The sequence below is a fragment of the Chelonia mydas genome, chromosome 13, assembly GCF_015237465.2.
Source record: "Chelonia mydas isolate rCheMyd1 chromosome 13, rCheMyd1.pri.v2, whole genome shotgun sequence".
Classification (NCBI taxonomy): domain Eukaryota; kingdom Metazoa; phylum Chordata; order Testudines; family Cheloniidae; genus Chelonia; species Chelonia mydas.
In genome coordinates this window covers 12,505,442-12,521,953 of record NC_051253.2, presented here as the reverse complement: position 1 = coordinate 12,521,953, position 16,512 = coordinate 12,505,442, and the positions used below count along the sequence as shown (strand labels likewise).

Genomic DNA, 16,512 nt, shown 5'->3' with positions numbered 1-16,512 from the left:
TTAACAAAAAACAGTCTTCAAATAAGCATCTCCTCTTCTGTTATCTTTAATGCTCGTTCAACTGAGGGGACTTGCTATGGAGCAAAATGTGCAGCCTTCACTCAGGCTGATGGGCATTATCTTACACAAGCATTTCCACTGAGTGTGAGAAAGGGCTGCACAATGTAACCCTAAGGAGTCCATTACATGCATCCCTTCATTCTCTGGTGTTGCACAGAAATACAGGGCCAGAATCTGCAATCCTTACACAGGGTAGTCCTTTACTACACAGACAGTCCCACTGATTGATTTCAGTGAGATGACATCTAAAGTAAAATGCTAATGAATGTGAGCAAAGGTGGCAGAATCAGGTCCATAGAGAGAGTTGAGTTAGATCCTAGACTAGAAGATTAGGAGGTGATGGATAGAATCAGGATGGAAGAAGGTCCAATGGCTCAGAGTTCCAGTTCAGTTCAGTGCCACACTGAAGGAGAGTTGGCCAGGTCCATTTTCATTTCTGAAGCTTGTTGGGTTGCGGAAAGCAGCAGTTTGAAAAACCATAGGTAGCTAGCTACACGATCTGCTTCAATATACATAATAGCAGTTAGCCACTGCCAGATAGGATAGGTTCAGAGTTTACACACTCTTCTAGTTCCTCTGCCCATGGAGGTATGATAGTCTCTCTTTCTCTCTCTCCCATCTGAAATCAAGTTTTTTCCCTCTACAAAATGGCCTTTTATGGACAGTTTTCATGAAGGTTCAGGTCAGAGTAAATATTGTATTTGTTTTTACAGAGCTATCTGAGTGGGACTCCCTGAAGATTTTAATGACACAGCCAAATCCAAGGAGCTCCCCTTACTGTGACCCCAAAAGTGTTTGTTTCTCCTCAACTTTTCCTGTTAGGTTTACAGGCTACTAGAATATACAGAAATAAAGCAAGTGCACGAAGTGTCTGTCTTTCTTTCCCAGCCAGCTACCACCAGTGTCATTAGGGATCAAAAACCTTAGAGTTTGTGTAGTTCTGTCTCACACACACTGGGGAACGCAAATCCCGCAAGTGAGAATCCTGCCCAGGTGGGAACTTTAGAGAAGGAGCCTCTATTTTTAAAAGGGTAAATTGTATAATGTCCTCATGCATAGAACGTTGATGAACTGAAATCTCATGATAGGGTTTAGGGTTTGTTATGACAGAGAGGAGGCAGGAGAGGTAGAGGTTGAGACACAGTGCTCGTTTCTGACATAGGCCAGGCAGGGGCAGTTTGGAGATTAGAGGTAAATTGGCCCATATGCAATGCAGGTCTGGGATTGGGCATGGTCTCTAGTGGCATTGTGACAAGGGAAAGCAAGATGGGGGTGAGGTTCGGTTTTAGACAGGAAGATGAATCAGGAGGCTAGCACAGATTGGAGATTGGAAATATGTCCCTTGCACCAGGATAGTGAATCACGTGAGCTGTTGTTTTTAATGGAAATTATTTGTGTGCAAGGATTTGAGTAGATTTAATGGAGGATCAAATTAACTGGTCCTGGATAATAAAGACACTCATTCTTTCAGCCCATTTCATAATTATATTAAAGGCCAGAAAATTGTCCAGATGAGCAAGGATCAGAACAATAACAATGATTGCAAATGAATTTGAACCAAAGTAAGCATAGCAAAAGAGGTAACAACAAAGAACAGCAGTAAATGGATCTGTAAAATTTGACTTAACAATCAATGTAACAAACAGGAGCTCTAATAACATCCCATGTCAAAGACCTATGCATAAACATATCTTATGCAGAGTGAGAAAGGATGTAGAGATGAGGAGGGAAGAATAATATTTTATGAGAGTAGTATTTGGGACCACAAATGGAAATTTCACCACGTTCCTTAAAACCCATGAGAGATCAGGAAAGAGGAATGGATGACACTTCTTACTGAACAGTGCCCCCTTCTGACTGTCTAAGGGAACAGCATCTACCTGGGTTTGGGGGCCCACCCTTGCGGGATTCTACAGGTGTCCACCCATGATGCCAATGGAAGCAACAACAGTAAGAAGGGAGGTGGAGGATGGGACTCTCTGAGAATGAGCTGGGATGGTTTTTGCATGCAACAGAACAGGGGACGCACACACTTGGTGCATATGCGTGGGATGTCAGGAGTATTTACAGTGGTGTGAAGAGTGGAAAGACAGAAAGCAGACCCTCCCTGGGGGCAGGACCTCTGATCAGCAAAGCTGCTAAGAACTGGACGGGGTTCCTCTTATGTATGACATGGTCACTCCTCCAGTGCTGTCAGCCATCTCACGGGATCTGAGAGCATTCTGTAGTAGATCAGGAAATATGGATAGCACTGATACTGTGGAAGGTCACGTAGATGCTCAGATGGCTTTTGGGTTGCGAACAGGGTTTCCCGTTGTGGCATGAGTCATAGTGTGGCCTGCCAGGAGCCTGTTCTGGGGCCTACCTGATGGTAGTGTTCCTTCCCACACACTGACTCACCCACCAAGACATTAGCCAGGAACATGTAGCGCGCTCCACCCTTGCTACTAGCTGTGAAGGTGTGAGAATCAGTGGCATCCACTAAGAAATAGCTGCCCTGGCAAAACTCAGAGCCCTGCTGATCCAAGAGGTGTGGGTCAAAGTTCATCCAGCAGACTTCGGCTGAGAAGGCATGGAAGAGACACTGCTACAGCTGCTGTTTCTCCTCCTCTGGGAGTCCTCGGGACATGATTTTCTGTCTGAAGTGGGGGCAAAGGAGAAACAGCCATAGCTCTAAATTCCTTTGTAGAGCTGGTTGGGAAATTTGCATTCAATCAGTATGCCGCTGGAAAGCGCCAATTCAATAGCACTGGCATTTTCTCACAAAACCATCTGGAGTCAGATGAAATTTTGTTTAGAAAAAGAAATTTGGGGGAAAAAATGTTTGGAAAATGGAAAGAGGTTCCACTTTGCCAGTTTCCGAATGACAAGTTTCAATGTTTTGTTTCAAAATGACTTTTGGTTTTGAAGTTTATTGGATTAAAAAAAATTTTTAAATGATCAAAAACAAAACATTTTGATTCAAAACAAATTAATGGTTTTTTATTTCATTTTGCAAACAATTTTGAATTTGAGATTTTCCCATTTTGAGATTTTTTTTCCCCAAAAAATCTCAAGACTTTTTGTAGCACAGGTGTCATAAATATAAAGGGAAGGGTAAACACCTTTAAAATCCCTCCTGGCCAGAGGAAAAACCCTTTCACCTGTAAAGGGTTAAGAAGCTAGCTGGCACCTGACCAAAATGACCAATGAGGAGACAAGATACTTTCAAAGCTGGAGTGGGGGAGAAACAAAGGCTGTGTGATGCTTTTGCCAGGAACAGAAAAGGAACAGAGTCTTAGAACTTAGTAAGTAACCTAGTTAGATATGCATTAGATTCTGTTTTGTTTAAATGGCTGATAAAAAGCTGTGCTGAATGGAATGTATATTCCTGTTTTTGTGTCTTTTTGGTAACTTAAGATTTTCCCTAGAGGGATTCTCTATGTTTTGAATCTGATTACCCTGTAAGGTATTTACTATCCTGATTTTACAGAGGTGATTCTTTTACTTTTTCTTCAATTAAAATTCTTCTTTTAAGAACCTGATTGCTTTTTCATTGTTCTCAAGATCCAAGGGTTTGGGTCTGTGTTCATGGTGAGGATTTTTATCAAGCCTTCCCCAGGAAAGGGGGTGTAGGGTTTGGGAGGATTTGGGGGGGGAAAGACGTTTCCAAGCGGGCTCTTTCCCTGTTATATATTTGTTAGACGCTTGGTGGTGGCAGCAATAAAGTCCAAGGGCAAAAGGTAAAATAGTTTGTACTTTGGGGAAGTTTTAACCTAAGCTGGTAAAAATAAGCTTAGGGGGTTTTCATGCAGGTCCCCATATCTGTACCCTAGAGTTCAGAGTGGGGAAGGAACCTTGACAACAGGAAATCCATTTTCAGACTATCTGTACTCCTTTAGATGGGTTTTGCTGAGGTGCTACAGGGAAGTTGAGGCCTAGACCCATAACTGCCCCTTTCCATCTTCCCCTTACTTAATGCACTGAAAGCAACATCCTAGGGTCCCAACTAGCTCCCACCAAATTGGATTAAAATTCTGCTATTCGCTTCAGTTTGTGCAGGAGCCAGCTTTAATTTCCAAGGAGTTTGGACTGAGAACTCCAGCCCTTAGAGGAAACAAGGACCTCACCCACCAATGTGCACTAATAGCTCTGTTCTACACATAAGGATCCAGCCATCACTATGCACAAGGAATCACCCACCAACACACAGTGAGTAATACTCTATGTATCTTGTGTGGGGCGGACAGAGAACTCTTTATTAATCTCAGCTTCTATTTTAACAGGGGAAATTTTCTAGCCCTTTTCCTTACAGTGAGAACACTTATCACAACACATTTCCTAAAAAACATGGCTTCTCCATAGTGCTGCTGCCAGAACTCTGGCTGGACAAGGACAGCCTTCTGAGGCCCACAGAGCCCATGCTGGAGGGATGCCCAGGCTATGGTCTCTGATAGCACTTGTTCCCCAACATGTGTCTCAGCAAAGCTTCCTCTTATCACCCAAGCATGACGCTGACGCATGAGAATGGGTCTGCCACTAGGGCACTAGCTATAGGATTCATATACCAAGTCTCTCAGTGCAGCGCGATCTACAGCCCAGGATAGTAGTAATGGAATTCACACTCCCAGCTACACCAGAGGGCCATAAAAACCAGGAGTCAAGTTCCCAATAACTGAGCACAGCATGTTTCACACCCCTGTGTCATTATGTCCAGAATCCTACCCCCTGTGCTTGGATTCAGACTCTATCGGCCCAAGCCCACAGATCCTACTCCTGAAATCAGTGAGAATTTAGCTGCAAGATCAGGCTCTGAGCAGAGCTGGAGACTCATTCTATTGCCTGAGGCCAGGATTCCACTTCAGTGTATTGACACCAAGACTTCCCCTCACAGATTTTTTTGGGTCGTTGGCAATTTCAGAATGTCAGAAAAAAATTATTTTGGGTCAGACTGAAAATGCAATTTTTGGAATATCAAAAAGTAAAAAAGAAATCATTTTGGGTTAAACTAAAGGTTTTGTTTAGGAACGTTTTGGAAAAAATGTAAATTTTTGAAAATAAAATTATAGGAAATATTGCAATGAACAGGTAGGTGTTTCAAATTGAAAGATGGAAACATTGATTTTTTTCAGGGGTAAAGAGTTTGACATGAACCATTTGACACAAACCATTTTGACATAAACTTGCAAAAATTTCAGCCCATAACTTTTACCCACTTCTCCTCAGGCTCCCAGGCTGGCCTCCTGCCCCACTGCTAGAAGGCCTGCTCATTTGCTGACCTGCTGTATTTTTCCCCACAGATACTGTAAGTCGTCATCAGCAGCACGTCATCCTCCAGCATCGTGACGTGAAAGAGGGCCTGGATACCATGGTATGCAGCTTCTGATGGTACCACCTCACGTCCTGCATAGGTGGGTCCCACCACCTGGATCCAGTCAGCAGGGTATGGGCTGCAGTGCCCCTCAACAGGATCCTGCCATGTGAGGGCAGAGATTTCTGTCCGTGTCCCTCAGCAGCATCCTAAGGAGAGAATGAGGGAGCACAGTGATTCTCTCCAAATGCTGATTAGATTGTTGGTCAAACTGTCACCATTGAGTCATTTACGTAAGAGGCGGGGCCATGAAAACAGGTGAGTGGAAGGCAGGCCAACACTGGAGAGGGTACTTCTTCCCTGTCTCTTCATCCCATTGCTTCAGATATCTGGGATGCACTGTGAAGCGTTTTCCCTGGTGTTGGTACAGGCAGCTCTCTCACCTGTCTCAAAGGCAGTCTGGATTTGGTGGGAGATTGGCTGAGACCAGAGAGAGACACCCAGTGAGGATTTTTTATAGAGGAAAGCCAACTGCACCCCTCACATGTAGCCATGCATGTGCTGTTGTCCAGTGGGACAACAACCTGGCCTGAGAGGAAAACCCCTTTTTCTCAGTGTGAGAGAGAATTCAGTTTTTGTATTAATTCAGTTCTGAGCCCAGTACTGTTCCTCCTTCCCCAGCACACACTGCGCCCCAGTGAGAACCCTAAGCTTGTTCACGGGCATTGTTTAGTGGGAGATGCACAACTACACCCATCCCTTCTGCTCCTGCTTGGAGTTCCCAATTGTATCCACGGCCCGTAACCTTGCCATCAACCTTAATTCTGCTCCTGTATCTTCCTTATCAGCAAATCCACTGTCCCCACTTTCACTGTCTTGGATCTACCCCTCTCCAATCCTCCTCCAGGCTCTCTCCTCTTGCCTTAACTGCTGAAACTCCTTTCTCTGCAACCTCCCTAAGTTCCTGCCAAGTCTCTCAAACTGGGAGTTACATGCATTCAATCCTCCCCTGCATGTAACACCCCCCTTTAAAAAAAAAAAAAAAAAAAAAAAAAAAAAAAACCACAAAACAAAACCAGTCTGAGGATTCCCCGGAGCCTCATGCTGTCATACCTCCTCAAATTTCTTCATTGACCTCATGCCTGATAGTACACATCCCATCTTGAGGGGAAGTGGAGTTTCTGCTCTGGCTCACAGGTATTGCACAGCCATTGTACTTTCATAAAAGAACCATAGGAACTCAGTTCCAGGTTCTTCAGCCACAGTGTTCCCAATGAGCCATCCCTGTGGAGGAATCATTCATTCATAGTCCCATAGAGTGTTTCCTACTAGAAGAAACTGGGACTGTAGCAAGTACAAGCTCCTCCACAGGTAGTGAGTGCCCCTGTACCACTTGTTACTGGGCGTGGCTGGAAATGAAGCACATCAGAGCCAGCACTGCTGTACTTTTCCCTACAGTACCTCCTTACTGAGAGAGACTGGCACAACTAGCTCTTCCATGGCTGGCTCTTCTGCACCATTCCCTACAGCACCTCTTACTAGGAGATGCTCGGACTGGAGTAGCTGAGAGCTCCTTCATGGCTGGTCTTTATCCCTCTACACATGCCAGTCCCCCAGTGGAACACCATTCCCCACTGTGCCCCTCTTGGGATTCCCATTCTCCTGGACATCAGGACTCACTCCTACATGTTCTGCCCTGAATGAAAAATCCCAGCCCTGCCCCTCAGAGGCCAAATTTTCCTGAGTGGGGAAGGAGAATGCAGAATTCAAATGCATTCAACCCCAGACTTCTTCCTTCTCCTTTACCCTCACTTGTCCCCAAAATCCTGTTCCTCTGCTTGGACCCCAACCATGCATTGGAGGGAATCAAAACTGTGCTTTCTGTCCCAAAGTGTCATGAACTTGCCACTATTCCATACAAAGCCTCTACATCCCAAACACCTACCACACATGACTGGATGGGAGGTGAATTGGCCATTTTCTGTGCAAGGCTCTCCTGCAGGGTGTTCCCATGGTTTCCTTTTGGTGAGAAAGTGGCTTTACTTAGGAAGCCAGAGAAGAGTCACACACTCCTCCTGCATTTAATGTCTGTTTCTTTCCATGTCTCTTTGAATATGAACATTCTACTGCATGAGTCAGGGGGCTTAGAACTCTGGGGTGTCCCCTCCTCCAATTGGTGGGGTTTAATGAATATTCATGAAGGCAAAACTCCTCCCATGTGTTAGGTATTCACTGGGCTAATGCCATCTGACCCTTGGCTCATTTCAGCTAGCCTATCTGTTCTATCTGTGCTTTCTAATATAATCTATTTCCCCTCTCTCCTTCCTTTCCCATCACTGCCACTAGAGGGTGACATCAGTGGGGACAGGATTTTTTAAATGGTTGCTGTAGCATTTCCACTTCTGTTTTGAAAATTGATTTTTTTTTCAATTATGAAATTGGCAGATTTCAGATTTGTTTTGAAATCAGAACAATGATTCTGATTTTTATTTGATTTTTGAAATTGAAATATTTGGGTTTTTTTATTATTCTGCAGAATATTTGGAAAACGAAAAAGGCAGTTACCAAATGTGGTGGGATGGAAAATGCTCTTGCGTTTGCAAAACATTCTGCAGCAATGTTCTTATTTCTCCACCAGCTCTCAGGCTGTCCCCACACCTGTCCGTTCGTGTTAACGGAAGTTATCAGTGTCAGTCACACACACATAGCTGGGAGAATGTACTGTAGCAAACTATAGTTTTACAATTTTCTTGCTACGGAGTTTCCAATGCTTACCATGACAAGAAGAAAACAGCTAGGTTAATAAAATGCAGTTGGCCTCTTTCCTTGTGAATTTCATCCTCGTTTTGCATAGGCAAGGCATCAAGCATGCAGGCCTGCAGCTCATAAAACTTCTTTCTGGCTGCACTCGAGAAGGACCTCCCAGTACAGGGCTTAAAAATGAACTAGCAAAAGAAAGAGAAAGCAGTTGGGATGGTTGTTACCACGTATAAATTGTGCATATTTCCTTTAAATACATCAGACAATTTTTACAATGTTCTTCAGATCCAAAGCAGCATTAAGAAATTATGACTTCCAAGTGCATACTTTGCATCACTTGTGTCTGAACTTAGCGAGCAACCTTAATTAAAGGACAAGCTCCTGTGTCAGAATATGATAGGTCCACCAAGCAAAATAGAAAGTATTTAATTTTCACAATCCTACCGCCTAAACACTCTAATGTGCCAGTACAGGCTAGCGTAAAACTGATGTTTGTCTTTATTTAATCTCAGACACACACACGCAATCTGCAACCTGAACTGAGTGCAGACATGATTGGGAAAAGTGCAGCCTGACCGCATAAGTATTATTTTATAAATACGGTCCGTTCGTGGTAGTTAATTGGATACACATTTTGCTAGATTCATGGAACGTTAAAAACGATCACATCCAAATTGACTGAGTTCACATTACATCCCCCAAAGTACCAAGGGCATTTGCCTTGCAATGTCAGACCTTGGGTTCAGAAATTTAGCTTGGGGGCCTTTTTTAAAGTACATTGCTTTTTTGCCCCCCTAATAGAGATTGAGATTGATTTAGTGTATGTTTAATGGTTCCATAAATCACTCAACATGCCCAATTCACATACAAATCCCCCACCCCCACCCCCCAAAAAAAAAGTTTTTAAGGAAGCAGATGCCTTGTTCTTGGAACCCATTTGCCTTGCTTGCAATGTATGTATGAAACCACCATTTCAAGATCTTCCTTATAAAAATGTTCTGCTCTCCCTGATTTCAATGTTGGTCATTTTCTCTGGGATTGCTTTCTTACTGTGCTGAGTTAAACTGGAGCTTTTCCCCATTCTGTCCTAGTGCCTTGTAGATTTGTGATAAATAAATTCATTGTGGATGCCTGCAGTTCACCATTAAGGAAAAGAAAAAGCGCAAATTAAATTGCATTCAGTCTTGTGAAGATCGATGTTGTGTAAAGCAGTGTGCTATCTAATGGCGTAGGTCATTTTTCATTACCCCACTGAGGATGTAGCTCAAAGCAGAGGATTATAGAAACTCATTTCCTTTGGTTAAAAAAAAAAAAGTTCACGTTCAATAAACCCAAGAGCTATGATGCAATGTGGCCCTCAGAACCTTCAGAGTATAGCTGTTAATAGCTTCCTTTCCCAGGACGCGGTTTACCCCGCTCACTTATCAACTTTGATGCATTAGTAAAAGAAAGTATCAACCCCTCATAACTCTCAGAAATGATACAATACATCACTTGAAAGTAAGTGAGGATCAACACATTGTTAACTGTTTGATCTCTCAAGTCAAAATTAATGATAGGTGTTTTGCACAAAAACAAAAATGAATGTTAAAAGCCTATTTACGTTAACTAAAGACATCCATACAACATCAGGGTTGAATTGGAGGTGATTTCCTGCAGTGCAGCTGTTATAAGTTTATCAGTCTGCGGGTGGCAGTAACCAGTAATTATAACCAGATTGCAGGAGGGGGAGAAAGAACTTATTTTTAAATAGAAAATGTAACTGACCAACTAACTAGGAAAGCTGGTGGTGAGTTAAGAGGGCACAGTAATACTTACTAGAACTTTGACAAGACTGGAGGAAGCCAGGCTTCTGTATATTTAAAGGAATGGGGCAACTTGGTAGATTTAACTGTTGGCCAATTAGAAACCCAGGTTCATATTAATTAAGAGCAGATCTTTGCTCTCTTGCACTCTCTGAACATTTACACAATAATGATAGTTAGTAAGTAATGGCTTTAAGAAATGACTTCAGCTTTCTCCATCAAGACATTGCCACAGGCTATTGACGAACTTTTAGCTCATTCTCTTTTGACATGGGATAGAAATGTCTGAAAGTTCGCACATATTTTAAACAGAAGAGCGATTGAAAAGATTCCAAGAAGTATCTCTGAAGAACTAAAGTGAAGTGCTATATTGCAAGATAATGCCCCTAGACAATCACAGTCTGTTAGATTTTAATGCATCTTGAATTACTTCCATCCGCAGCTAATCTGACCACTAGAAACACTCATTTTTGCAGTACCCTCTAATTTTTTGGATGTGTGTGTGGGCAGTATCTGCTGGTACTAATATGAATGTTTCCTGGATGGAATTAGAGAAAACAAGACAAGTTTCAAAGCATTGTCAAGATTTTTGGACAAATGGGAATTTAGTAACATTCTGGGGTAGTAGGAAACTGTGCAGATCATGTAGGTCCATTCCAGCTCAGTATCACAGAACGATGGAAAGGAGAGATGGAAAAGTCCTGTTAGGTCATCTAGTCCCTGGGAGCCTATTTAACAGTCTGTTAGATCTCCTTGTTCTTAAATTTTCCGGATACTCAGTACGTCTTGTGCAGGGCTTCAGGCACTTTGAGTAAATCACAGTCCAAGTTGCATCTTACAGCAATAACTGGCTTCTCAGCTTACATACCCTCCATTTTCAATTTCTTTGCCCTAGACACACCTGATGGTTTCTATAAATGGATAAATCAGGCCAAATCATTCAAATCAGTTTAAGACCCAGTTGGAGCTTTCTCCCATCCCCAAATTGAACCAAACATGAGGTAACATTTTTGGTAAAATGTGTAAAAATAGCCTCTCTACTAATGTACCCACAGGCCCTGGCCCCCAGCCCACTTCTCCACCTTACTACTTTTGCTCATTTTCTTTTGTTCAAACCAAGTGCCTGAAGCCTGCAGCAGTGGTGGATCTTAATGGTGTATTCTATGGCAAGCTGGTAGAAAAAACGTAAATTTGATTTCAGCAGGAAATTTTGGAAAAGCAAAAATTGGGTATTTTATCCAAAATTTCTCTAGAAAATTTTTGTTTCTGATAAAAAAAAAAAAAAACACCCCAAACCTAAAATTCTTTAATTTTTGACAACTATTTTTGGTTAAAAACATTGAAAAAACAAACAAATACATTTTTACAGAAAACTGAACATTTTTACTGAAACATTTTCAAATTCCATTTTTTTCATTTAAAAAAATCAGAAAATGTTGACAAAATTGAACAAGTTCATTTTGGTCAGAAAATCATTTTTCATGGAAACAAATGTCCTAAAGAAAAAATGTCAGCCAGCTGTAATTTGCCACTCCCCAAATTCCACTCCGCAAAAAAGCCGCATTTCACTAAGCTCCAGATAAAACATATATTGCTAGAAATGTGTGGGCTAAATTCCACCCTGGCATAAGTGAGAGCTACTCCCAGGGTTTTCAGTGGAAGCTGATCTTGATACAGGCTGAAGGAAGTTTAATTGGGGTATAATAGCAGAATAGCTGTAACCCTCTCTCTGTCTCATGAGCTCCAATCAAGAATGTAAAAGGCTAAGTGTCTCTCTGAGGCAAGAGAGAGTCAAAAGACGGTTCAAGAAGACCTCAGGATAAGCAGCTCCAAATGGAGTTTGGAAGCTAAGGTTTATGTTTGTTTCCTGCTTTAGGGTTTGTTACTTGAATTAAGAATAAAGGCAGATCCTAAAAAAGGGAGGAAAGGAGAAGTTTGGACAATATCCATTTGTGTTTTGTGTTAAGAGTGGGATTTGGACACCATCTGTTTATACATCTGTTTAGTTCAGGGCTGAATTTGGTTCATTGTGTCTCAGGCATAAAGCAGCATTAGAATTCCATCATACATGTGGTCGCTAAACTAATAAGGACTGGCCCCACTACAAGCCCAAAGGTAGCAAAGGTGAAATTTCCATATTTGTTTAATATTTATACATGCCATGATATGGATACCAACCCTACAACCATTGCCTGGAAAAGACACATTCAACAAGGAAATGTCACCCACTCAGTCAGCATGGCCATTCTCCATACTACGGGGTTGCACCAATTTGAATGAGCATAAAGTTTCTTATTATCATTTATGCATTGGCCCCTTTACACCATTTTGGCAGCGTAAAAAGACCCTACGGTAAATGAAGATCAAGTCTATTGTTGTCACCATTTAAAAAGCTATCATTCACTAATGCTTACTTACCCAGCGGTCTCTAAGATATCATATATTCCCCCATCCTTAGAATACCAATTATTGCAGTGGCTCTGACATCACAGCATGATAACTGTTGGCAAATGTTGACTGACCATCACCACTGTACCAGCTCCCTTTTCAATAAAACTAATAAAAATGAGACGAGCCATCACTCCTTGGCCATCTCTACATTTGGGAAGCACTCATGACTGAGCTTGCCAGGCTACAGAATGTGACACATTTCAAATATCTGGAGAAAGCAATTTAACAATTTAAATAACAAAGAAAGTATCCTCATTGGCTATTGAGGACCAGTGGGATTATTGGACTGCAGCCAAATGGTTTGGAATGTTTGAGCATGTCTGAATTTTTCCTTCCAAATGCCACTGTTTATGTGACATATTCCAGGGAGTGAGGTTATCACTGTGAGATAACTGTACTAATCAGGACCTACACACAGGGGCGCTGGAACAATTTGTAGAGTGGCAGTGGTGAGAGCCATTGGACCAAACTGTAAACCCAGTATATGATGGAAACCAGTTCAAGCCCGGGGGTGCAGCAGCACCTCCAACACTCCTAGTTCCAGCACCAGTGCCTAGAGACACTTGACGCTTGGCCTCATGGCTAATTACTCACCAGATGGATGTAGTTATTTCTCACCAGGCTCCTGGCTTATTGGGTGTTAGTCTTTCCTTCTTAAACAGCTTACAGTGCTTTTTGGTGCTACGTGATTATTTGTCAGCAATTTCATACTCACAACAGTAGTGTCCAATTACTACACACAGTACTGTACTAATACTTTTGTACTTACAATAGCATCTTTTGTCAGATAAACCCAAAGGGCTTTAAAACATTAATTAAATAGCATAGTCTCCCAACGTCCTTGTGAAATGGGAAAGTATTGTTACCTTCATTTTATAGAGGGGAAACTGAAGCACAGGGAGGCAATGGGTCTTGCCCATACAGTGCATCAGTGAAAGAGTCAAGACCAGAACCCAGGTCTTCCCTCTTGTCTTCTTGCTTAACTTGTTGGATTCATAAACACCACGCTAAAGAAGACTACTGTGAACAGGTGAGGTGTTGCTTGGTGCAACAGCAGTTTGTATAAGAGCACTGGAAACACTCTTCCTATTGTATTCATTATCTGCTGAAATGATATCTGGGATTTTCACTCTTTATACTCACAAAGCTACAATTTAAAAAATAAAAAGCAGCTTCCAGCTCTGGAAAAGCTGGTCTACCTAGGAGTAAGCCAATCCATAGTGCACCATAAGACAGGCGCTGGGAAACATGGTGAACAAATAGTTAAGCAGTTCATAACCAGAATACAACTGACACTCTATCCCCCTAGACCTCAAAGTACGGAACTCCTAAATGTGGAATCCAGATGCAAAAATGACAAAGACCTCATCAAAGTAACCCTAATCATACAAGCTCTGGATCTAAAGGAAAATGAGGAAGCACACAGTAGGCTGATCTAGAAGTGGGTGAAAGATAATGCAGCCCACAATCATATTTTCTGAGAATATAAAAGAAAAGGACAGTGCGACTAGTGTTAGCTCCAGCTTTCCAAGGTGCGGCCCCAATCCTACAAACACTTACACATGTGTTTAACCATGTGATTAGTCCCACTGCCCTCCTTGCAGATTTGGGACCTTAGCACTTATCAGAAAACTTGGCAGGTGAATATCTCAAGAACAATCCTGGTCAGCAAAGGGATTGTAAGATTTGCCTTTACTAGTGGCAAGAAAACCAATTCTCATTGAATAACAGTGACTCCCATTTACCTAGTGTCTTTTACTAAAAAGTATCCCAAACACACTACTAACCATAAAAAGAGGAATTATTGCCACCATCACTGAATGCATCGACAATGAAGACGAACGACAGCAAGGGCCAGATTTTCAGAAGCTTAGGTATGCAATTGTGCCTGTTGAAAAGCACGTGCAATTCCACATATAATTCTCACATAAAATTACCACAGAGATGAATGCAAATGGCTGAAATCTCCATTCACTCAATTGTTGCAAATTAAGCATACACAACCAGGTGTGCAATTGCAAACGCAACTACATGCTTAAACTCTGGCACCAACTATTCAACAATGCTCAGCAATGTAGGACAGGGAGTAAAAAAGAAACTACATCCAACTAAATCTACAAAGTTAATTTTAAGTTGGGAGACTCTAATTACCGAAAGTGGAATTTAGCCAGAATACTGGGGCTGACATCCCTATTCTTGCAGAAATCTGGTGACCTCTTTAATGAGTTGGTCAGGACCTCAGCTTTATTGCTTTTTCCAAATATGAACTGATCCAAACCTGAACTGAAACATTAGCAGGAGTGTTATAAGCAAGACACAAGAAATAATTCTTCTACTCTATTCAGTACTTATTAGGCCTCAACTGGAGCATTGTGTCCACTTCTGAGCACCACGCTCCAGGAAAGATGTGGACAAATTGGAGAAAGTCCAGAGAAGAGCAACAAAAATGATTAAAGGTCTAGAAAACATGACCTATGAGGAAAGATTGAAAAAAATGGGTTTGTTTAGTCTGAAGAAAAGAAGACTGAGGGAGACATAACAGTCTTCCAGTATGTAAAAGGTTGCTATAAAGAGGAGGGTGATAAATTGCTTCTCTTAACCACTGAGAACCGGATAAGAACTAATTGGCTTAAATTACAGCAAGGAAGATTTAGGTTAGGCATTAGGAAAAACTTCCTGTCAGGGTAGTTAAGCACTGGAACAAATTACCTAGAGAGGTTGTGGAATCTCCTTCATTGGTGTTTTTTAAGAACAGGTTAGCCAAACACCTGTCAGGGATTGTCTAGATCATATTTAGTCCCACCTCAGTGCAGGGAATCGGACTAGATGACCTAGCAAGGTCCCTTGCAGTCCTACGTTCCTGTGATTTTTGAGGTTCAAATCTCAGCTAGCATTTCTTTACCATTATATAAATTATTGCAGTGCTGTGCGCTTACTAGTACTCACCACCCTGTCAGAGGGTAAGCTGTAGCTTTAGGAGGTTCAATTCCCAGCTTAGACCTGTGCTGATTTCCCCCATTCCCTCCAGATCACATGACTAAGGGATAGCAGCAAAGCCTGCTGGGATGAGGTAAACATGATAAAAGACAGATCCTGGCAGGCTTAGCAGCAGAAGGAGATAACAGTGATGGTGGTTTTCTAGTGGCTGGGCAAGGATTGTTGGTGATTTCTTGCAGTGAGGGAGCTGGACAGACCACCTGGGAGGACAGGAAGCTCTACAGAGGCTGGTGTCTGGGCTAGGCCTGGTGTTGTTCTCTGCTGAGAGGGAACTTGGAAGGCCAGATGTAAGGCCTGGGATGCATGCCTGCTGGCTGGCAAGGCAATGTAGGAATTAGCCCTGGCAAAAAGTGGAGGGAATGGAAATCTGGAGGTGGATGTGGATGGCTGTTTCATCAGTTTTCTCCTTGGGGCCAGAGCATGTGAGCCAGGGCATGGGCTCCCTTATACATCAGCTGTCCTACCTGGAGGAAGTGAGCTGATTGTCACTAGTGAAGGAGGGGCAAAACACTGTTGTAAATCCCTGCCAGCTGGGGCTGAAGGTTGGGACCCTGAACAGAGGACTGTAGTGAAGAACCTGGAGTCATGCACTGAGGGAAAAAATTACTTCTGAACGGCTTAGCCTGTAGCGGGCAGAGGTGGCTCAGTGGAGCCCAGTGCTGAGAGATGAAGGCTGTGCTTTGTTGAGGGACAAAGATTTACTGTGTTGGACTTTATTTATCCTGGAAGTGGAAGGACTTTTCCTCTATCTGGAGGGCCAAACCACTAAAATTATCCACCCGAATCATCCTACCATGGTGGGAAAGACTCTGTGAAGCTGAAAGAGCTGGAAGAAGCTGAGTGATGGTTCTGCACCTGATTTTGGAGAGGTAAGCTTTATCTTACATGCCCCCATTTTTAAAAAAATTACATTGTTTTAAAATAACTGCCCAAAACATCACAGTAAATGGAAGCTACAATGCTTTAGAGGCCATTACTGTAAATTACAGCAGAAATAGTATTACAAGATTGAAACCAAGAAGACAAGTGATAAAACGTTGTGAGGACAGATGTTCTCATGGCACCTTCAGCTAACCAGCAGCAGGGTATCCTGGATGAATTTCTGAGGCTCCTGTGTATAACTGGGGCTGTGACCCTGCAATCTGATGT

General features: G+C 42.4%; 1 long non-coding RNA gene across 2 annotated transcripts; it reads right to left on the bottom strand.

The window, feature by feature from the left end:
• Nucleotides 1-1,219: 1,219 nt before the first annotated feature.
• On the bottom strand, nt 1,220-15,442 carry LOC122462656. Of its 2 annotated transcripts, XR_006285349.1 has the most exons (4): nt 15,313-15,442; nt 8,126-8,295; nt 5,319-5,559; nt 1,220-2,699 (listed from the first exon to the last, which is right to left on the bottom strand). It is a non-coding gene; the product is annotated as an uncharacterized LOC122462656 (long non-coding RNA). The 2 variants fall into 2 exon arrangements; XR_006285350.1 differs by lacking the exon at nt 1,220-2,699 and having other exon boundaries at nt 3,996-5,559; nt 15,303-15,442.
• Between the last annotated feature and the right edge of the window lie 1,070 nt (nt 15,443-16,512).